This window comes from Galeopterus variegatus, unplaced genomic scaffold (assembly GCF_000696425.1).
Source record: "Galeopterus variegatus unplaced genomic scaffold, G_variegatus-3.0.2 Scaffold3331, whole genome shotgun sequence".
NCBI lineage: Eukaryota > Metazoa > Chordata > Mammalia > Dermoptera > Cynocephalidae > Galeopterus > Galeopterus variegatus.
Window position 1 is genome coordinate 148,433 of NW_007729442.1, and position 25,308 is coordinate 173,740.

Here is a 25,308-nt window from a genome sequence, read left to right on the forward strand (position 1 = left end):
TTAGAATAAGAAAAAAAAAAATGAAAATGGATGTAGTCTTCTCTCCCTCATCTCAACCCCTGCAGAAGGGTCTTATAGATAGGGTGCTTCCCAAGAAAAGATTAAAGCAGGAGGGTGAATTTACTGGATGTAAAAGATGGTAGAGGCCAGGCAGTGAGGTTGTCACTTTCTGGTCTTAAGATACCTGGCCTGAAGTTGGACCAGGGGCTGGTTTGTAATTATTTCTATGGAAGAGCATGACCAGATGTCAACAAAAATCTTCAATGTGAACAGAAGTCCCTCTCTGTATTATTCTTAATTGTTTCATAGAGCACTGAGGCCTTACGATCTAACACTCATTTTCATTATGTCAGAAATTGGAAAAGAGTCTTGTACCAGCCAATATGCAAGTACTTTGACTCTTCTTCCAGAATATTTTCCTAATCAAGATTGTCTCATTAATCTTCCCATTATACCCATTCTGATATAAGGCACCTTACTTCCCTCCGCCATTTTCTTTGGTTAGTAAAGAACCATTGGACACATATTGACCCAAGGTAATCTGAGACATGAGTTTTCAGCGGTTTGTTGTTTCAACCACATTGTCACTTTCATAAATGTATATTTATGAGAAAACATCTTAATAATGATTTATAAAAAATATCACTCTGGAGACATGTAATCAAGCAGTCATATATGAGAAGATGAATATGATAATGATGATTTACCATGATAAAAGATATTTTAACCAAAATTTAGGTGTACCACAGATAATCAAAATTAATATTTTGAAAGACTTGTTATTTTTGGTTTCACCAAGCAAAATTATAAACCTCAGAAAGCTTGTCATCTGTCTGGTAATCAAAGAAAAAAGTAAAAATAAAAAAAAAGAAAGGAAGGGAGTGAGATGATCATGTAAACAACCACCAGTTAAAAGTTAAAAATATTGGATAACATTGAAAATAAATAAACTATATAAAGACACTGGAAAGCATAAAAAACAAACAAAAGCCAGGGGACAGTTAAACTCATAAAACTACAACTGGAGTGGGTAAGAATTTTGAGTTTGTTGCTTCCTGATCTGAATGTGTCATACTCCTCCAAAGGTACAGTTGTCTAAAATGGCAACTAGCTAAGTATGCCAGAGTTCAGACTTCAAGACTGGAAAATCAGCTGAAAATTTAAAGGAGGAATTTTGAGCAACATGAGAAGCAAGGAGACTCAAATTCTGAAACTGTCCAAACAGTTTAGCTGACTGCTAAACATTCCATGTACAGGGGAGATCTCAGGAGACAGGGGAAAAGCAGCCAGAGAACAGAAATAAACATACTCTTGAAACATAGGGTGTCACAGAAACAGATCTCTGAGTTTGATGATTTTCTTAACTGACTGCATTCCTCAACCAGACTTAGTTTGGTCAGCAGAAAGATTGAAGAGTCAAATCCTGTAGAGCAACTGGGAAGTGGGGGATTACATGGAAGCAAGAAAACAACAGACAGCATGAACCCCATATCTGCTTAGATCTCCAGATGATTGACAAATTTGGCAGGCATGGAGTGATCCATAGAAATCTGGGCTAAAAATGCACGAGTCATAAGAACAAAGTAAATGTATTAGTAGTTGCATCCTGCTACTGGAGTGGAATACAGCAGGGTGGCAACGGAGATTGCAATTTGATTTCAGGCAAGTTAACTGCCTACTAAAACAAGAAGAGTATAACGTTTAGAAGAACAGAATAGAATTTTGAGTCACTACAACATATTATCTAAAGAGTCTGGGTTTTTCACTAAAAATCAGGCATCCAAAGAAACAGCTAGATGCAAATAACAACAACAACAACTCAGAAAATAAAGGCAGCCAATATAAACTGACTCCAAGTGAAACCAGATGTTGGATTTGGCAGACCCAGACTTCAAAGCATATAGACATATTCAAAGAACCTAAATAAAATAACTTCAAAGCATTAAATAAAAATAAGGCATTAATGAACAAACAGAAAACCTCAACAGAGAAATGAAAATATAAATTATAGAGTGAAAAAGTAGAATTAATGAAATAAAAAAGTTCCTAGAAGGGCTCAATAGCAGATCATTGATGACAGAAAAAAGATTCAGTGAATTTGAAGATAAATCAATAGAAACTATTCAAATTGAAAAAGAAGTAGAAAAAGAAATAAAGAAAAATGAACTGAATTTCAAATATCTGTGAGAAAATATGAAGTGGTCCAACATATATATAATTAAAATTTCAAAAAGAGAGAAAAGAGAGAAAGAAAGCAGAAAAGAATTGAAATAATAAAGTCCAAGACATTCCTAATCTGATGAAAAAATTAACCTACAAATCTAAGAAGCTGAATTTCATTCAAGTTAAACACACAAAAAAATTAGACCTCAAGACACCTCACCATCAAAATGCCAAAAGCTAACATAAAGAGAAAATGTCGAAACCAGCCAGAGAAAAATAACATATTACATATTGTGGGACAATGATAAGACTATTGCTTGACTTCTCATAAAGTTATGAAAGACTGAAGACATTAAAACAATATGCTTAGTGCTGATGGAAAATATAATCAACAAATATTCTATATCCAGTGAAGCTATCCTTCAAAATAAAGATGAAATAATATTTGCAGATTAAAAATATCTTAGATAATTTACTGCCATCAAATTTCTATTACAAAAAAAAAAAAACTGTCTAAAGAAAGTTCTTCAGATTTGAAGAGAAATGATACTTGAGTGCAATATGGACCTATAGGAATGGCACAGTCACAGAAGCCTACATACTTATTATCATTCATATAAATCATATAGTGTGGCTGCCCATAGCTTTAAAACTTAGCTAACAAAACTTAGTCAATAGCTTGTAGTAGCATATATTGAGCCATAGAAAAGACAAAACCATAGTGACTAAAGGCAAATCAATGTGCCAGAGTGGGGTAAGAATTGATGGTAAAGGGACATGTAGGAACATTCAGTAATAAAAATTTCAAATTTGGTAGTAGTTACATGAATGTACACACTTGTCAAAATTCATTGAGTTGTGCACTTAAAATGGATGATTTTTATTTTATATAAATTATACAAAATGTAGGGCCTAAATCATAAGGAGCCTTACTAGGTCACTGGCTAGAACCCAATAAGTGACAATTTTAATATGTAAGTACAGATATTTAATTATTGTATATACAAATATTTTAGTAAATTGTAGTTTGCATTATTTATTCAATATAAATATATATTCAGCTATTTCTTCTGAGGTAATATGATTTGGGATATTCATCTTGCAGTATCTATTTACCTGAACATTATAGTTTGCCACACAAAATTGTTATGTTAATGCCAGCTAATAAACTTAGTCAATAGCTTGTGATAGCATGTAGTCAGGAGGGTGGACATTGACAGCAGATAAACCTGGGTTTGAGTCCCACTTCCCCTCCTATTAACCTTGGATAAATTATTCAATTTCTGCAAGCTTGGGTTGACTCATTTGTTAAATGAAAATATTATTATCTGTTCCTTACAGATGTTGTGAGAAAGGGATGAAAAAATGTATGTGAACTGCTTAGTACAGTGCCTAACACAGAGCCAACATGCAATAAATGTTACCTATTTTATTACTTGTTGTACCAGAATATTCTAATCAATGTATAAAGTAGATTATTTCAAAGAATAAATTACCGCAATGGCTACTGATCAATGATAAAATACAATCATACTCCTACTAAAATATTTATGAATAAGAGAGAAAAATCTGAAACGGTTTATATAAAAAGGCAAAATACTGGTTGGCACTGGAAGAATAAATTTGGCTGACAGGAATATTTTTATTTAGGATCCTCAACAATAGCCTCTATGCCTTTTCTAACAGCCTACCTTTCTAAAAAGAATATATTTGTTTTTGCATTCCTCCCCCTCTCCCTCTCCCCTCACATTTTTTTTTTCTATTCTCCCTGCCATATATTCAATTTCTCTTTTTATTGCTTTCTTTGTTTCTCTTAGCTAGAGGTTTTCCCCTTTACTAGTCTGAGTGTATCAGTAAGCCTTTTCCTTTGTCTTGATAATTTTCTAATATTTTCCTCCTTTTACAGCCCATTCTTCTATTTTTTCCAAAAGGCTCTCTCTCTGAATTGTCCTAAGGTGATTTGTAATCTATGACAATGCCATCTTTTCATTCACCTTCCATTCCAAAGTGGAAAGGTCAAGATAGCAATTACTTGAGCAGAAGTGAAAAGTAATCGCTGCATAAAAGATGGAAGGAGATATGGCCTGGGAAAGAGGACTTGGGGAGGGCTCAGAGGAAGGGACTTGAGGCAACCTTCTAGGAGAGGCCTCTTGTGAAGAAACAAGTTATCTTTGGTGACCTTGGGAAAAGAGCTGGAGAATATCTGATAGAAAATGGTTAAAGGAAACCAGTAAGAGTTCAAAACAAAAAGAAGCCAGAAGTAATAAATTCATTCAAAAAGCATTACAGGCAAGGACAGTGGGGAGGGGAAGGGTAAGAACTAGGATGTCTGGGTAGAAAACTTCATATGGTCTGTGGCCAGTAATGGTGGCAAACATTAGTCAGTTTTTCACTCACCAGTGACCTGGAAATATTTACCAATGGAAAGAGTTAGTCAGGTGACTTTGAGTAGTGTGTTGTGTTTTCTCTTGAGACTGGAAGAGGTTTAGGTCTCAAGTGTATATAAGAAACAAGTACACTGGTATTTGCTAGTTCTCTGGCATTCAAAAGAATGACAGAGTGCTAAGTAAATGAAAAGGAGAGGAAAGGAAAATGAAAAATCAGCCTACATTTTAAAGGATAAAGATGGATAGGCAATGAAGTATTAAGAAAAACATAGCAGTGTATAAGAGGTTTGAGCTACAGAAATAATAAGTGAAAGCTAAGACACATTTAGAAGATACTATTTAATTTTTAAAGTATGTCAAAGGCCAGTAGAGTAATGTTGGGTTGTGAATGTGTGAAGTTTGTGTAGTAGGGATTCCTCACTTTGGGACAATGTGTCCTAACGATTGCTGGTGGCCTACCTTCTGCTTTCTGCTATGGGTTCAAAAATTCATGTATTGGAAACTTGACCCCATTGTAATTGTGCTAAGAGGGTGGGAAATTGATTATAGTATCTGAAATGTGTGGTGTTTAAGAGGTGATTAGATAGTGAGGACTGTGCCCTTCTGCATGAATTTATACGTTCATGGAGTAATGGGTGTGGTTCTGATGGCTTTACAAGAAGAGTAAGTGAGAAGGTTAGCTCTCTATTGCTCAGCTCATGTGCAACGTGACGCCCTGGTCTCCACAGGACCCTATAAAGAGTTCCCACCCAGAGGAAAGCCCTCATCAGATGTGCCCCTTGGACCATAGACTTCCCAGCCTCCAAAACTGTTAGAAATAAATTTAATTTCTTTGTGTGTTATGCAGTTTCAGGTATTCTTTTATAAGCAACAGAAATAGACTAAGCCACCTTTTCTAACAAACTTTTTTTCATATTTTATTTGTCTAATACAATGTAGTATCATCTAGAACAAAATATATTTCAATCATATTTTCCTGTTCATATTAGAATCAACCCTTTCTGAAACAAAATGAGATTTTCATAACTTTTTCTCAAAGTGAGATAGGGCTGTCCATTAAAGATTAATGGCAGTCTCACCTCTGTCTGAAACTAATTATTGTAAATGACACCGAGAAATGTGAGGAAACAAACAAATATAAAACCTGCAGGTGTGCACAACAAGGTCAATTAAAACCTTACAATTTTTTCTTGAGGGGAAAGGACTAAAGACATATTTAAAGGCTGTTCTAGTCATATGATCTCTTTCTACCCATCATTTTCCAAGAACATTCCAAAAAGTTTCCATTTATCTGAAATTTAATATCTTTGCCCATTTTGTTCCTATATTTTTCTTTCTCCCTCTCTCTCTCTCTCTCCCCCCGCCGCTATTACATTAAACTCCGCGCTTGCTTATCGTATTATTTCTCATCTAAGAACAAAACGCTACTGTTTTAATTGTCTTACTTTTTGATTAGTACAACCCCATCAGCTACTTCCTTTGTCTCTCATTTATTTATTTTTTTTCCTTCCCCTCCTCCTCTTTCAGTGTTTGAACCATTAGTCAACACTTTATTTTACAAATTCTGAAAAAAAGTGTTTAAAAACTTTTCTCCCTCATGATTCTACTATTTTTTATCCATGTTTGCACTTCATCCCAAGATTAAACAACTCTCTAAGCACTAGTAAAATAGCAGAGATCTGCAGTTAGAACTAGCTTATGACCTTAAGAAATACCTGTTGTGATGAAAAAGAACAAGACAATTTAAAGGAATGTTTTAATAATAAATACGGAGGGACCCAGGGCCAGTTGGAGGCAAAATTGCAAAGCATATGAAGTTCACCGTTTCTGTGCCCCTCCATCATTTCCTGCCCCCAGAGTCTGTTTGTTCCCATGCCACAGGATTTGTGTTTACTGAAATCACCATGTCTGCCAGCACTTCCTGTCCTGTGTCTCTTGCTTATGTATCAGCTCTCTGGATCCCTCCATGAAATTCTAGTTACTTTAGTGTAAATGGCATAGGCAGAGTGTTAAATGGTGACAATCTAATTTAACAACTTTACATTGGGGTGTCAATGATGGATAGTCCAGCTTAAGGTCCTAAAAATATTTTGATTTTAAAAGAGGGAAACATTAGAACCTAGATCACTCTCTAGCTGATTTTCAGAAAGAATTATATAGACTTAAGTTATAGACATCCAGGAAAATATTACTTAGTAGGATATAGAAAGAAAGTTCTGCTGTTTCTGAGTCATAGCACTACCTGTCTATTGATAAGCAAGAACAGGGACATTAAGATCCTAAAGAATAACAAAAACAATAGCAACAAAATGTTGAATGCCAATGGTCAGTGTTGTACTATAGAGAGTTTACAAAGGAAGTAAAAATAGATCTATAAAGATATTTCCATTTTTGGGTAAGACAAAAACGTAAGAATGGAAACGATGAATATGTAAGATACAGTATACCAAACACCAGGCACACATATCTTATGACTGCTGTTCCCCAACTTGCAGAAACCAGCCTGATTCATTGCTCTCTCCTGGTTTTCTTCTTCAGCAGCAGCTCTGCACTATTTCTCTTGTGAATTCTACACCAAAGTGATGTGATTATCTCAAGCAGGCTAAGAAAGTTTTGTTTTCTTTTTTCCTCCCTCCTTCCCTCCCTTTCTTACTTCTTTCCTTCCTTCCTTCCTTTCTTTGCTTTTACAAAGATAAATGTGAAAAAAAAGTGGGGGGGGGGGGCGCGGAGAGGAGAGGAGAATGTCAGGTTTTTATAAAGAATTCTAAATTAGTTTGGAAGAGGGCCACTGAAATCCTCCTGACTGGGGTAGGTGTGGGAACAATATGAATATGCTGTGTATTCTATGCTAGTGTGATCGAGCTCATTCGGCACTGGTGAAAACTTGTTTTTTTTTTCTTAGATTGTGTCTCTGCTTTGTTCATCTATTTCTTGTATTTCAACTACAGATGTGGAGGAAGATCTTCCTTGTGTCTTCAGAAGGGGAAGAAGGCATGCTGTCTGCATGTTAAGCTTTCTCTCCTGCATGTACTCCTGTGTGTCATGACCCTGTTCTAAAATCAGTCCAAGCTAATGTTGTTTGCAGATTTTTCTGGTCCCTGAATTCACCTCAGTTTCTCTAGAGTATCCTGCTGAAAGAGATACAGACACTCAGTAACACATCATAGTGGGATGCTTATTAGAAAACACAACTCTCATAGTGACTTTTCTATGAAGTATAAGAAATTAATTTGGTAATAAGTGGTAAGTGGTACCCAGCTGCTCGAATAATCCTTGTCCTCTTGTCAAGATTAAGACAATGAGGTGATCTATGCAGATTTCCAAATTAAATATCTGCTTTAATTATGCTGCTTGCAAATATTTCATTTAAAATAGTAGTATGCTTGGTCATAAAGGCTGGTATTTTTAGTCTGCACAGCTTCTTAAAAGAGCAAAATTTACTTTTATTTTTGTAGTTTGTAAATGAGTCAGAGACTTGGATTTAATTTGTTATGTTTCCCCTCAAATACCTACCCTCCTTATACTACTCATTATAAACCCAACCAATATATCATTACACCAAAACATTTTTCTTTTTTCCCCTCTGTTCACAGGTAATTCAGTTGCACTTGATTTTTTTATATGTAGATAAAAACAAGAAATTAAAATTGAAGTGCCTTCAGTTCATGGTGCTGTGAACATTTTTACCCTACTTTTTCTTTATAGAGTAACGTCTCATATTGCTTCAATGCATAAACATAGTTGAAATTCAGATACAGAAATCCACATACTGCCAGATCTAGACTTTTAGCCCACTGGGGACTTCATTAGTAGGTGTCTTCTTCAGTTCAAAGATGGCAGTTGAGAGTTTTAAGACTCTCTAGTTTTCTAATTAGCTGACCCCCAAGGAGCATGTTTAACATCACTCAAGTCTTTTTAACTTTTATTTATATGGGCATTTGCTCACAACTGTTTTCAGTTTAATATATCCAAATCCCTAGTCACATTAAAGGACAAATACTTTAGAACACATTAAAAATTCTGTTTAATGATTTCCTTTGTTATATTTACCTATATTTACTTATGAGTAAATATTTTGTTTTACCTTTCATTCAACTAAGCATATTGTCTTTACAGCTATTTCCTGAAGCCTTCAGATTGCAGAAACTACATACAAGTAAATTCACTATGAATTGGTAAATTCTGAACTTAATCCACAAATCTTTGACATGAATCTGTATTCATCAGGTGTTTTAAGTACACTCTTATGGTAGGTAAACATGACTCGTTTTAGGAACTCAGCTGCCCTATTCTGTTTTCTGTAAACTATTAGCATGAAATGTTTAATTTAAATTAATTGGAAAGTTATTTCCAAGGTTTTACCTTGAGTTAAGAAGAAGCAACTGACTTTATTTACTGACATTAAATTTACACTAAAATATCACAAGATATATTTCAGAGCCGTTTATTTCATTCCATCTCCACTGTCATCGCTCCAGTCCTACTTGCAATTACGTTGGAGGCGGGCTACTGCAAAAGCGTCATGACCACTCTTGGTTCCCTATACTCCATTCCCATGCTCCATGCCCACTCCCTCCCCCACCCCCCACCATTCACAGATTTAGAGTGAGAATTTTATGAATTAGGTTTGGCCATGTCCTTCCCTTGCTTTAAACCCTCCAATGGTTTCTCATTGAATTAAAAAAAGAAAAGAAAAAAAAAAAAGAGGCAAATCATTACCATGTTCCTTGCTTAAAAATCTTCAATGGTTTCACAAGATAGCGCCTAATGTGAAGAAGGAAGCTCCTGCTCCTGCCAAAGCTGAAGCCAAAGCAAAGTCCCTGAAGGCCGAGAAGGCAGTGCTGAAAGGCATCCAAAGCCACAAAAAACAAAAGAAGATCCGCACATCACCCACCTTCCAGTGGCCGAAGGCACTGCAGCTCTGGAGGCAACCTAAATATCCTCAGAAGAGCACCCCCAGGAGAAACGAGCTTGACCACTGTGCCAGTATCAGGTTCCCCCTGGCCACTGAGTCTGCAATGAAGAAGATAGAGGACAACAACATACTTGTGTTCATTGTGGATGTCAAGGCCAATAAGCACCAGATCAAACAGGGTATGAGGAAGCTCTGTGACATTGATGTGGCCAAGGTCAACACGCTGATCAGGCTTGATGGAGAGAAGAAAGCATATGTTCGACTGGCTCCTGATTATGATGGTTTGGGTGTTGCCAACAAAATTGGGATCATCTAAACTTAAGTCCAGATGGTTAATTCCAAATATTTTCACTATATAAAAATTCTTTTCACTATATATATATATATATAAACTTCAATGATTTCTCATTGCATTAAAAAAAAAAAAAATGTGGGCCGAACCCGTGGCTCACTCGGGAGAGTGCGGCGCTGGGAGCACTGAGGCTGCAGGTTCAGATCCTATATAGGGATGGCTGGTGCGCTCACTGGCTGAGCATGGTGCAGACGACACCAAGCCAAGGGTTCCTATCCCCTTACCGGTAAAAAAAAAAAATGTGCCAGAGTCATTAACATGTTAAGTCTGCTTAAGTTTGGCCTGAGGTTGCCTTCATACCTTGAGTCCCTACATAGTGAACTGCAACATAACTTTGTATGTAAACAAACCAAAATCTAATTTAGGAATACAACCAACAGCAGAGCTTCAGCCAGTCACAGGCAGCTAAATGATCAGACCATGCCCAAATAAGGCAGTCATCTAGATGCAGCCTATCAGGTGATTTCTCTACTTTGCTTCCATTTCTGCCTATAAAATCTTGCTGCTCACACTGCTGGGCAGAGCTCTCTGAAGTTCTTCTGGTTCTGAATGCAGCCTGGTTCATGACTTGTTCTTTGCTGAAATAAACTCTGCTAAATTTAATTTGTCTGAAGGTTTTCAATGAAGTTTTAACAATGTCCTACTAAGCCCTACATGAACTGGCCCTCACCCATTTCTTTAGCCTCACGTCTCCTACTCTCCATCACTAACGAAGCTCTTGCCTCTCTGCCCACCTTTCAATCCCTTGAAAATGTCAAGATCTTTCCCACCCTGCAGAGCTTTCTACATGTCACTTTCTCTTCTAAGGTGGATATCTGCCTGGCAAATACTAATAGTTCTACAGAACAAAGACTACATATTTCTTTTTCCAATCTAAATTCAATCTTCCCTTCTTTTCTGTCAAAGTACGTTACTTTTTCATCATAGACCTTATTAAAATATTTAAATGTATTTATTTATATAACAGTTTAATGTTTGTCTTCCGCATAAGAATGTGAACTTCATGAGGGCAGAGACCATTGTTTCTCTTATAAACTCTGCATGTCAATACTTAGAACACCGTCACGTAAGTTATTAATACCTGTTTGTTGCTTGAATAAGTGAATTAAATATGGTGCTGAATTTTTTGTTGTTTTCTTATTTACTTGGTCCCATTAGCAATCCAGTCTTTACTGATAAGATCAACTTTCTTGTATAAGCAATATCTCTTGTTATTCTATTTCACATTTAAAAAAAAATATCTAAGCATCCAGAGAGGGAAAGAGCATTAGTGAGAATTTATATGCATGACATATGGCTGGCAGAGAATTCTGCATTTAACCAATGAAGCTGATCAGTAATATTTTTGTCATATAGTATGAGGGCATTTCAAAAGGTTTATGGAATATTTTGTATTATCTTTTAATTCTAGTTTTTTACAAACATTTTGAAATACCCTTGTATGTACATGTCACAATACATATGTAATACAAAAAAATCTAAACCTCTTTTGGAAGGAACTTTTAGACATTTGATGTACTTCTGTCTCTTTAGACAATTTCAGACCATCCAAATAAGGCAGCTCAGTGTGGTCTTAAAGTATTTTTATAAATAAAAACTCATGGCTTCCTTCTCCAAAAGTTTTTTTTGCATTTTTCTCTTATGAAATATTTTTATACCTAATCTAAATATCTGTTTAGCAGAGTTAAAATGGAGCTAATCATAACCATCTGAATTCATATTCTTTGAGTTATGATGATTGTAACTCATAGAATTAATTTTCTTGTATGTCTTCTTAAGTGACTCTGAAAATAATTCCAAAAGTGGAATTCTGAAATAGTGTCTAAATGATACACATTGAAATTGCAATGAGTTGCTTTGAAAGGGAAAAAACCATTATTTGAACAAGTGTACTTATATGTATCTTAGAAAATACTGGCTTCTTTTCCCATGGAATTTCCATATAATTTATGAGATTAAATATTCTAAACAAAAATTAATTTTGGGTGACTGAAAAAACTCTTTCAGATTTGTTAAGTTCTCTGGTTTGAACAGATTTTTTCCAGAGCAATATATCATAAGGATATGATTGGTTGTACCTTCTTATTGAAGATTTTGACTGTATGATATTGCCAGGCAGTTTCCTTTTTTACATAGATTAGTTTGATTCTACCAATCCCAATTTTCAAGAAAATTACCTATTGCATTTGGTACCCATTTACTTGCCTTATGGATTGCATTTGTGGTTGATAGTCTATTAAATTACTGTGCAGATTGGATTCAGGCCAGTGGTTAAAATATTTCTGTTAGACTCCAACAGCATACGTGTATATCTTACAAATTCACATAACTCTTAACGTTCTCAGTGTTTCATTCTGTCCAAGGAAGTTGAATTGGGTGCATATTCAATTTCACAGGTTCACATCAGCCAGCAGTTCTTCTCTCTAAGTGTTTTAGAATAGAGTGGTACCCATAGTCATTGTAGATGTTTATGTGTCACAAGCTTTCTATCAAAAGAGCCTTATGCGGTTATGTTGTATATTGTCAACAGAGAAATATACCTCAATTTTAATTTAATTATCAAACACCATGAAATGTATATTTTTACAATTCATTATGAATATTTGGATGTGATTATTTAGTCTGTGCCTTCCACTGACCTTTTGAAAAGGCAAAATGTGTTTTTCTTTCCCTTATTTAAACTAAATACATCTGTCCATACAAATAGCAAGCATGCTATGGTTTTGAGAATCGAGACACAGCTATGGGTTCAAGGATTAGTTTTATTTAGAAATGACATATCCAACTCTGATTATGTTTGCATTTATTTTTGATTTCCTGAAAACAATGGTTTCTTTCCATTGTGAGAAATGTCTGATAGGAACAATAAGATGTCCTCTTCCCTCTGTTATTTAATTGGCTGACAATATATGGCCTTGAGACTCCTCACACATTAATATTGAACTGACTCTCTAATTTGATCTGTGTTTCCCAGAGGATTGTATAGATGTGATCACTTGGTATTATGAAAATTTCTGGGTTGGTACTATCACTCATTAAATTGTTGTTATTAAACCTCAAGAAGGCCATGAAGATGGTGGGAGCCTGATACTCCAGGTGAATAATATGTCACAGCTGGCTCCTGCCTCATTTGGCTGTTCTTAGCATTTGGCCTTCCTTTAGAGTGTGTTTTTTTTTTTTTTTTTCGTGACTGGCAACGGATCGCAACCCTCAGTGTCGCGCCCATACTGGACCGGGACCGGCAACGGGATCACAACCCTCGGCGTTGTGCCCACACCTCGCTCAGCCAGTGAGCAGCCGGTCTGTATGTGGGATCTGAACCCTCGGCGGGAGTGCTGCAGCGCCCCCAAGCGGCGCACTAGCAGTGCGCCACCGGGCCGGCCCTCCTTTAGAGTGTGATGGTTAATTTTACATGTTGACTTGTCTAAGGAATGACCAGACAGCTGGTAAAACATTATTTTTGAGTCTGTCTGTGAGGGTATTTCCAAAAGAGATTAACATTTGAACCAATAGACTGAGAAAATAAAATTTGCCTTCACTAAGGTGGGTGGGCATCCAATCCACGGAGGCCTGTATTAGTCCATTTCTGTTGCTTATAACAGAATACTTGAAACTGGGTAATTTATAAAGAGGTAGAATTTGTTTAATACAGTTTTGGAGGCTGGGAAGTCCAAGGTCCAGGGAACACATCTGGTGAGGACCTTCTACAGCAATGTAAAGTGTCACATGGCAAGAATGGGCTGAGCAAGAGAGAGCTAAGCTTTTCACTTGCTATCCTTCTAAAGGACATTATAACTCCCACATGACTACCCATTAAACCATCAATGGATCAATCCATTCACAAGGTTACAGTCTTGGCAATCTAAGATTTCCCACACTCTTAACACTTACACTGGAGATCAAGTTTCCAACACATGAACTTCTGGGGGAAACATTCAACCCTTAGCAAGGCCCTACTAGAACAAAAAGCAGAGGGAGGGAGAATTTGCACTCTCTCTTCTTGAGCTGGGTCGTCCATCTTCTTCTGCCTTCAGATGTTGGAGCTCTTGATTCTCGGGCCCTTCATATTCCAGGACTTTACAGTCCATGTTAAGAAATTGTCTTAATGTAGATGTCTTAAAGTAAATGAAAAATAAAGACATGGATACAAGTTTATCAGAGAAAGCATTCTTGTGTGTGTGTGTGTGTGTGTGTGCGCGTGTGCATGTGCGTGTGCATGTGTGTGTGTGTGTGGCAGCAGATTTTAAGCATTTTTAACAATGATTTGAGACTTACTTTTTCAGTTTGAGTTGGTGAAAATTCTATGACTTTTTCTTTTTCAGGGAAAGTCTAAAATTTCTCCTCCTATACTCCAATTGGAAGAAAAACAGAATTAGCATTATTTTATAGAGATTTTTTTTTTTTTAAAAAAAGATGACCGGTAAGGGGATCTTAACCCTTGACTTGGTGTTATCAGCACCACGCTCACCCAGTGAGCAAACCAATTGGAAGAAAAACAGAATTAGCATTATTTTATAGAGATTTTTTTTTTTTTAAAAAAAGATGACCGGTAAGGGGATCTTAACCCTTGACTTGGTGTTATCAGCACCACGCTCACCCAGTGAGCAAACCAATTGGAAGAAAAACAGAATTAGCATTATTTTATAGAGATTTTTTTTTTTTTAAAAAAAGATGACCGGTAAGGGGATCTTAACCCTTGACTTGGTGTTATCAGCACCACGCTCACCCAGTGAGCAAACTGGCCATCCCTATATGTGATCCGAACCCGCGGCCTTGGTGTTGTCAGTACCGCACTCTCCCGAGTGAGCCACGGGGCCGGCCCAGAGATTATTTTTTTAAAGTAAGTTTTACTTAACCTGTAGCTCTAATTTAAAAAAAATTAGCTTTCTTTCCATTTTTAACACCTAAAAAAATGTTTATAAATTAGGGTCTTTTTTTCAGGTATTTCTGGAATCAAACTTAATTTATATCCATTGTAAATCAAATCTAATTCATATTCAGATTAATAATATTTGCCCTGAGGTTTTCTAGTATTTATTAGTCTTTTTTATTTTTTAAATAATATATTTGTCTAGTAATCTAATTTAGGCAATACCTGTCAGAGTGAGTCAACTCTAATTCCAGCTTTCAGTGCAGAAGTGCAGAGTTGGGTATAAAATGAATACATTTCTGTGAAGAATGTCATCAGTAATTTGCTGGGGATTACATTGAATCTGTAGATTGCTTTAGTCGGTATGGATGTTTTCATAATGTTGATTCTTCCAATCCAAGAGCATGGAATGTCTTTCCTTCTTTTTGTGTCTTCTTTAATTTCTTTCAGTAGTAGTGATTTGTAGTTCTTATTGTAGAGATATTTCACATCCTTGGTTAAATAGATCCTAGGTATTTTATTTATTTATATTTTTTGGTGACTATTGTAAATGGGCTTGCTTTCTTGATTTCTCTTTCTGCTAGTTTGTAATTGGAGAATATAAATGCAATTAATTTGAGGGCATTGATTTTTATATTCTGTAACATTACTGAAATTATTAATCAGCTTTAAGGGTTTTTTGGTAGAGTCTTTAGGTTTTTCTATATATAGGAGCATGTCATCTGCAAATAGGGACAGTTTGACTTAATCTTTTCCTATCTGGATGCCCTTAATTTCTTTCTCTTGCCTGATTGCTGTGGCTAGTACTTCCAGTACTGTGTTGAATAGGAATTGTGAGAAAAAATATTCCTACAGATACCAAGGAACATCCTTATTAAATTTATTACTGATATTACTTTGATCTCTATCAAGTTTTTCTTTCTTATGTTCATCTTGATTTACAAAGGAAGGGGAGGGAGCTTAGCAGATTTGAAAAGCTACTAAGAGGAGGAGAATAAGAGGACTTTCAAATAGCATTAAGATTCCATTGAAGGAAGTGTGAATATTTGTTAACTGTCACTTTATTTTGAAGAATTAAAGTCCGGTAGCAAAAAGCATAGCGGATGATTAAGTTAAAAAAAAATTGCATGAAACCATCTAATCATATGATAGAGGGATCTGAGATGGATAAGCTGCACTGAGAAAGTATAAGGAGGAAAGAGAAAGAATCTAATATTGCTATATGTGAGTATTTTCTGTTTTGACAATGTGTGGTGATAATTATAATATAAACAATAATAGAAGTAGTTAGTTTTTGTTAAGTTATTTTACATGTAATATCAACCAGTTCCTATAATAACTGTATAACTACTATGAACAAAAGTGCAAACTTAGGCATAAATCAATGAAGTACCCTCCAAAGATCACTCAGTTAGTAACTGTTCTGAGGCTAAACCACTCTGTCTTTGAGGAAAAGATTGTATTTGAATTTTTCCACACAACCTCAAAGAGCAAAATTCATTTTTAAGAGCAGTTTTTCTCTCTCTTTCAAGAGAACAAATTACCATTATCTTGGAAAGAACAACATGCATTTAATAACAATTTTGTAAGACCCTAGTATTTATGTTAGAATAATTCATAGATTTTATGCCTGGGGATGAAGAAAGGCAATGTCAAATTTATTAATTCCCTTAGAAATGTCCACTGAATTAGGTATGATTCCTGTCCCACCCTGAGTTGCATTGATCCAAGATGTCTTTTGTTCCATAACTCACCGCAGAGTTCTTTTCTAAAGCACCAAAGTGTATCACTATATCTTAGGTTTGATATATGCAGGATGATGTAGAATAAAGAAAATTGCATTGAGATTTCTGTGACCTGATTTCTAATCGTGGCTCTGCTATTATAATCATGTGCAAGTCCCTCTACCTCCTCGGGCTTTAGCTCACTCATCTATAAAATGAAAGGGTATTTTAGAGATCTCTTTGACCCATCTCTAGCTCTAAAATACTATAATTCTGTGATTCCTTTTTAAAAACAAAATAGAAGCCAATGAACAATCAAAAGAGGATCATCTTCCACAACTTTCCACCCATTTAAATAAGATTGGAATTGCATCGAGAGAATCAGAACAACCAGTAGCATTTTATTTGGAATATTTCAGTTCTATCAGTTTTTTGTGAGTAAACTAGGTTAAGACATTTATTTTTAATTTATGGATTTAACTATTAAATGCTTTCAATATGAAAGTGCTTACTTTAGTTGGTTAACAGAAACTCACTAGGAATAGGTTTAATCTTTCATTTATTGTATGTCTAAGACACAATAGACACTAAGTGGCAACAAGATGAATCAAGCATGTTATAAATGAATAGAAACTGCTAGTCATTGATTACCACCAATGTGCTGATTGTTTTTGTATGCATTACATCACTGATTCTTAACAGCATCTCTGTATAGTTCACATTGGCCTTATAGAACAAATGTGTAACCTGAGATTATAGAGGTTTTAGAGCCATGTCTGGCTCTAAATCTTGTGCTCTGTTTATTATATCACCTCTCCTAAATATCTGAAGATCACTTCCCCCCCTTTACCATCAGAAGCCCTGAGAAAGTACTGATGAATTTAGCCTAATTATTGTAATGCACAACTACAGTTTTTCGTAGTAAAATTTAAAAGCAAACTTATCAAAACATCTAAATAAAGGTTATGATCTGGGAACTTTATTTCAGATCAGCAAGGAGAGTCTGTCCTTCATTTCTAGACAGCTGGCTTCATGACTTCCTCCCACTCGCCTTGGTTTGACTCCATCTGTGTCTGTTGACATGACTGTTTTAAATTTCCCATTTTCCAGATCAACTGTTATATCACAATGCAAAGGACATTGTCTGATTCCATAATGTGACTTAGCTGAAAGCAACATGAAATATTCTATAAGCCACATATGGTTTGAGGGTTGTAGAATGAATTCAATAAAATTCTGGATCCAGAGATATTGAAAAAATAAAACCAAACCTGTTTTTCTCAATTCCGTGTGTTTTCAAGACTGGGACAAGAATGTTTGATTTTCAAGCTGGCTATAAAAAAGTGACTGCCTCATGTTCTCCAACTCAACCAAATCATGCAACAAAAATGAAAAAGTCCAGAAAACAATTACATAAATTGCACCTATGGGAAAATTCGTACCTAAAAGAAAAGACTCAATTCCCATTACTTAAATTAACTCTTAATGTAATGTTAATACACATCTTATACAGTGATATCACTGAGTAGTCTACTTGAACACACATCAGAAACAAAGCACCCCTTTCCTATTATTCCCTTCATAACAATAATGAAATTAAATACTCTCATTAGTTCTACTGGAAAACACATTGCTTGAATGAGGGAAATACTGTTGTAGTTTAGTTTTGGAAACAGAGAATTATCATAAAGCTATGCTAGTTGCAGATATTTTCTTTTTTTTTTCCTTTTTGTGTTTTTTTCCTGACCGGTAATGGGATCGCAACCCTCGGTGTCACGCCCGCACTGCGCTCAGCCAGTGAGCGGACCGGTCTCTATATGGGATCCGAACCCTCAGCGGGAGCGCTGCCACACTCCCAAGCGCCGCACTCAACAGAGTGCACCACCAGGCCGGCCCTCAGTTGCAGATATTTTAACTTTTGGTCAAAATGGAATACTCAAGCCATGTAACTCATGCTACAGGCTCTTCCAGGATGGGAATACTTGAGTGGAAGGCTCACAGAGCTTCAGTGGAGATATGAGAGCATCATCCACTCTCAGGAATTAAGAGACATTCAGAGGAGGGCTAAAAACTGAGGCTGCCCAGCTAATCTTGGAAAAAAATCCCATTTTCTTTGTTGACATTCTGACTTGCTATTTAAGAAGTAGTTCTGAACTTTGAATTAAACTAGTAAAGTTCTTAATAAAAGTCTAAGTAATGTACAGCATCATGGCAAATTTGTTAGTAAAAAAAAAAAAATGCTTTGAAAGCAACATTTGTCACCAGCTAGTAAAATTATAAGCAGTCCATAAAAAAATTATTGAAATTATCCCCCTCAACCCTTTCAGGAGTAATTTCCACACCTTTTAAACCTTATCACATTGTTGTTTTCTTCATTTTTAAAAACATCCTCAAACTTATAAACTTTTGTTAAAAACAGTCCAAAAATTTCTTCCTTTTTAAGTTGCCAACATGTTACTCCATCAAACTTTTGTTAAAAACAGTCCAAAAATTTCTTCCTTTTTAAGTTGCCAACATGTTACTCCATCAAACTTTTGTTAAAAACAGTCCAAAAATTTCTTCCTTTTTAAGTTGCCAACATGTTACTCCAACACTAAATGTGTTTTTCCTCCAGTAAAGACATTCTCCTACAGGACCACAACACAACCACAAGAATCAACAAATTAGTACCTGAAGCATCACTAACATCTAATTCTCAGGATCCATTTATGTTTCAGCCATAAATGTCTCTTATAGCAGAAGGGACCAGTCCACACACTTCATTCAGTTATATGTCTCTTTGGTCTGATTTAATCTGGAACAGTTCCTCGGTCTTTCCTTACACTGGCACCTTTAAGAAATACAGGCAGATGTTTTTGTAAAATGTCCTTCCATTTGGTATGTTTGGTATTTTCTCATGAGTATATTCATGTTTTTTTTTTTTTTCCTTTTTTTTTGTCTTTTTTACTGACCAGTAACGGGATCGCAACCCTCAGTGTTGCGCCCGCACCACGCTCAGCCAGTGAGCGGGAACCGGTCTCCACATGGGATCTGAACCCTCGGCGGGAGCGCCGCCACGCTCCCAAGCAGCGCACTCTCCAGTGCGCCACCGGGCCGGCCCGAGTATATTCATGTTAAGCATCCTAAGTAGGACAGTGACAGGAGGGATGCTGTGTTCTTCTCATCGCCTCCTACCAGGTGGCTCAGGGCATTAATTTGTCCCATTATTGATAATGTTCACATTGATCACTTGATTACAGTGCTACCTCCAGGCTTCTTCCCTGTAAGTTACTCTTGGTCCCTTTACGATCAATAAATATTTCTTGGGGAGGTAATTTGATTCTATATAATTATCCCATTTCTCATCAAACTTTCAAATTAAGTATTTTTTTATTTCTACTATGTGAGCTCTGGTTGTCTATTTTATACAATGTCTTTAAATCTTTTACTGTAATTGTTTATTTTGATGCTCAAATTGGCAAAGATTTGGTCAGTGACAGCTCCTTCAAGGTGGCTTCTCTGTCCTTTTGATGTGTTTTCATCACTCTTTGATACTTACTTTCCAGCATAACAGAAGATAAAGACTTACCTTTTACTTTTCCTCCCCTTGGCCTGGAATCAAACATTCGTCCGAGGAGATTTGTTTTGTTTTAGGTAAGAATGGTGTTTCCTAAGGAATATCTGGTTGTGCTCACAGCAGGGTCCCTCAGTGGACAGGACTAGGGAATATATGTGAGTTTAAACACACACACACACACACACACACACACACACACACACACACACACACACACATTCATTTGTATCTCTGTATATATATTGGAAGCCATGAATTCACACTGGAACTTTTAATTCCAATCCAACGACAAAGGGTTCGTTCTAGATTTTCCTTCTCCATATTTATAATTCCCTTCTCTGACAATAAGAAACAGGCTCCCACTATCAACATTTTTACTTATTTGATGAATTTTCCTGTATGTAACAATTCTTTCATTCCTGCCACTACCCTCTCCCCACGTGAATATTCTCCTTAACACAACTCACACTTAACAACGTGTGTCAGGCTGCCACTACCACTCCATCCTCATCCCAGTAGGGCTCTCAGATCCCATGCAAGGCACCCTCCAATTGCAAGGTCCCCTTTCTCGACCTAGTTGATCTCCAATATACTGTGCTGGCCACTGTCACCTCTCCTGCATGGATGCTGTCCTTGCTCTACCTGTACTCTGACACCCCGTGCCAGGCCTCCCTGCTGAGTGGAACACCTCTTCTCTTTGCCTGGGCCCCCTGAATCCATGATTTGCCATCTTTCCCTACTCCTAGCAGCATGGATGTTTTCCCCCTTCTTGGCCTTGACACACTGTTCCTCTCTTCCCCTCACACCCTCTGTGCACTGTGACTATCTTCCTGTTACTCTCCTCACCCCACATGGCTTTGACACACTACACTAGGCCACTGCAATCTGCCCTCACCCAAGCTTAGACTGATGCCTATCTTGCTTGTCTTCAAGAAAAGGCTTTTTGGTTGAATTGTTCAGGAAGGAAAGAGAATGGAAGGGGACTCTTATGGACTGGATCGTGTCCCCTCACACTCTTGTGTTGAAGCCCTAACCACCGTTGTGACTGTCTTTGGAGATAGGGCATTGAAGAAGATAAATATGGTTAAATGAGGTCATAAAGGTGGGCCCTAATGCAATAGAATTGGTGTTCTTATGAGAAGAGGAAGAAACACCAGGGAAGTAAGTTCAGAGAGAAAAGGCCATGTGAGCACACAGTGAAAAGGTGGCCGTCTGCAAGCCAATGAGAGAGGCCGTAGGAGAAATCAAACCTGCTGACACCTTGGTTTTGGACTTTTAGTCTCCGGAATGATGAGGAATAAATTTTTGTTGTTTAAGCCACCTGGTCTGTGGTATTTTGTTATGGCAGGAAAGGGAGAGCTGCCTCTATTTCTTACTTTATGCTGTTAGCCGCATCAGGCCTCGTGATGATATTGGACCTGAGTTTGTTAAGGTCATGGAGAGTTTTCAGATCTAAGAGGAAGATTTTGCTGGAAATAACTATAGCATTTAACAACACCTTCTTAAATCTACTGGTTGTTTTGATCCAACAGAGCTTGCCATTTTGATGTCAAATATATTAGTCATTCAAGGAGCACAAGCTCTCTTCACCACCTGTCTTATGGAAAGTCAACACTTACCCTTAGCGCTTCCCAGCATAGGGAGATTATTTTTAATTGGTTAAATTAGTTTGAGTTATTAGGTATTAAAAATGTAGACATTAAAGGCATTAAAAAAAGTTATTCTGGATCCTGTACGAAAGGTTAGTGGCTCATATCAGTTATATTCTTCTTGCCCTGTAATCAATCCTCTCAAATCCATGAAATGTTTTTCTTTTTCTTTTTTGCATGAGAGGCATCTTCTCATCAACTAGGACCGTATTTTGGGTTTCCAAAATTCCTCTCCATTGTCTCTGACAGTGTCCATAGTATCAATACCAACAATAGGAAATGCTCTCTCATCTGTGGTTCTCTTTGTAGTGACCATTGGCATGGAAGCCTTTTCTGCTGCAAACAGAAAAAGGGTTTTTATTACTCATGGAACTTAAATAAGTGAGCTTTAGCAACAGCTGTCCATAAAACTGCCTAATTAGTGGTACTGGTCTGTCTGCTGGCAAATTAGGAGGTCCCACATGCTACTGCTAGACTGCATTTTTAAAGACATGTGAATGTTTCTTAGTACCTTGAATTTAGGAGGGTCAAATGGAACTTACATATATTTTTTTCCTAGGCCTGCTCCTCTTGAAATCTATAGCTCATTTAATGCCACCAACATTTATCTGGTTGCTCCAGTTAAGGAATTCTTTTCTTTTTCTTTCTTCCTACTCCTGTAAGTAACTGTGTCTTATTGACTTTACCTTCATAATACATCTCCCATCAGCCAACAGCTGTCTGCCCCCACTGCTAGCAGCCTTTGTTCAGACCTCCACCCTTTTCAGTTGGATTACGGAAGTGCCTTATTAGCTGTTTTCCCTCTTCTGAGAGCTCATGGTCTAGTTGCAGAGTTATTATCAGGATATTTGATGGGTTGCATGTATGTGTATTGTTGGAGGTGGCAGGTAATCCTTGTCAACTCCATTTTCCAGTATCTTCCACCATCTCCAGCAGAATCATAACATTTAGAAATTCCAAAATAAAAATAATGAGAATGTCAGAAATATGATAGTACTATAAATGTATATGAAATCATTTATATAAATTGTATACGAAGTCAGTTATACATGTATGTGAGTTCAGTTACATAAATTATTATTTTATTCATCCTGCGACAACCTAAGGTCAATATATTTTTAACAAGATACAATCTAAAAATACAAAAATACTATATTGTGGACAGTCCTACTACTAGCAAAATTCAGATATTTGTTCCCCCACCCCATGTCAACTCTATTCTGTACCTCCCAGCACTGCGGTGGCTCATCTGAATTCCATATAGACTATATGAAATAATTGCTTATACTGTAAAGGGATATTACAGTCCCTTTACAGTCTGGCACTAGATCTAAGTGTCCTCACATCTTGGTCAGGCACTTCCATGCTTAGTTCTCTGCCTGCCATTCTGCTGGAGCAATATCAGTACAAAAATGAAATCTGGAAGGGACTGAGGCTGCATAAAAGATGAATATAGCTGTGAGTTCCGAGTAAGACAGATATTATCAAGCACAGATAGCACTATGAAGATTAAATGAGGTTATGCATATATGGAGAGAGATCTTTGTCAGTACTTGACTCATAGTAGGAAGTCAGTGTTAAAAGAGATGGTGAGTGGATATGAGGAATGTTGAGGGGATGAGTCATCCTGAATTTCGGATGGTGCGTGACACTGGCAGGACGTGATGCCTAGGTGGGCTGCCTTAAAGGACTGTCATTGCATAGTCATGCAGTCATGCATCCTTTGTGTCTAGCAGTGTCTATATCATATTCTGGCTGAATGTGTTTGCAGATATGTTTTTCACCGAATGTATGGGAAATATACCAGTTCTTTGGCATTATTTTCCCACTGATGGGGTTGGGTACACTTTGCCGATTGTTTTAGAAGTCAGTATGCCATTGTCTCTTTAGTACCTATTTCTTATGGCAATTTTCTATCATGGTTGGAGAACTGTGAATCACGCATTTCTATTACTACATGAGAGATATGACCTTTTAGTGTGACAATGTTCATAGTGGATCTTTAGCCTGAATTCATCTATTCCACATCAGGTGTTTATTTTCACCTGTATTCAGTTTCAGGATTCAACTGAATTTCCAAGGCACCTGTAGTATTGTTCCTGGAAGCTAAAAACACTTCTAATTTTGCTACTTTTCCCAGTATATTTTGGCAAGTGTTGAAGAACAGCATGTAAGGAGGGGTCTGGGCCCCTGTCTAGGTCCAGTCGAAATAGAGGCATTGTCAAAGGTCCTGTAACTCGTTCATATACACCTATCACTTTATGACACTTAAACCCTAAGGCAAGGAAGCATCCAACTTCCCTGCAGATTTCTTACAACTGAACAGATGGGTGTCATCTTAAGCAGCCAAAAGTGCACATATGTTCCTAATTTTGAAAATAGGATTCTGAGCCAAGAATGACTGCAAAAGCCGGTCTCGTCACACCTTTTCTCTCAGGTGGCAGAAGTAAATATGGCTCTCAGTAGGATTAATTAAATAAAATGAAAAGCTTAGTTGAACATTAAGGAATGAAATGGAAGATTCTGTATGGAAGAGAGTCTGATGGTGATTTGATCTCATTGGTAAATGTTGGAAAAGATTTCTCACAAAATTTTCATTAGGACATCAAATTGGTCAGCGTGTGTTTGCAACTATCAATTAGTACAGAAAGAGGAAACTGTAAAAACAAACAAACAAAAGTACAAACAAACAAAAAACCAAACACACACACATGACCAAGCTTCAGGCCTATAGAAGCAGATATTAAATACAATGTTTGTTAAATTCCAGCCTTTTTTCTTGCACATTGCGAAGTGTACTTAAATTATTAAAAGGGCCTTATTATAATTGAAGATTTTTTTCCGAGCATGTTTCAAATGGTAATTTCTTTCTGTAGTTTTTTTTTTTTTTGTCTTTTTCCGTGTCCTGCAACGGATCGCAACCCTCAGTGTTGCTCCCGCACCTCGCTCAGCCAGTGAGCGGGAACCGGTCTGTATGTGGGATCCGAACCCTCGGCGGGAGCGCCACCGCGCTTCCCAAGCGGCGCACTATAGCAGTGCGCCACCGGGCCGGCCCTCTTTCTGTAGTTTTTGATGACTGTATTTGTTTATCAAATTTGGCACGGACTAAAACAACACAATATCTCCTTTTAAAAGTTATGATCCTGTACTGGCCAGCTGCCAAAAAAAAAAAAAAAAGAGAAAAACAAAATAAAAGTTATGATCTATGATGATAGAATTTTATATATTACAACACCATTGGATATCTGTGGGAGTAGAACATCCCACTAGGATTTCTATAATAACAATATTTCTATACATTAATTAAGAGTAAAATACTTTTTCACTGAGACAAATAGAGCATTTGTTAACAATTATAAGACCCCCACAAGAAACACAATGCAGAGATTCTTACTTCAGTTTCAATTTCAAATTAGAAACGTAATCATTACAAAGTAAATACCATTGCCTGTTATTTACCCAGGTGTATTCATATAAATATATAGTTTAAATAAGTTTTTATTTTTGAAATAGAGCAAAACTATCAATTATTTTGATGCTGTGTTTCAGTTACTCTTAAAACATGTGGATACCTTGGTTCCTCCTACACAGGGTAAAGAAGAGATTTAATGATGAATCCCTGTTTTTCAGAAAATTGTTTTTCTAGGAAAAATAAAATTAAGTGTTAATTAAAATGATTGAAATATCAACAT

General features: G+C 36.7%; 1 pseudogene; it reads left to right on the forward strand.

The window, feature by feature from the left end:
- The first annotated feature begins 9,307 nt into the window (after positions 1–9,307).
- Positions 9,308–9,781, forward strand: LOC103600396 (annotated as a pseudogene).
- The last annotated feature ends 15,527 nt before the right edge of the window (positions 9,782–25,308 follow it).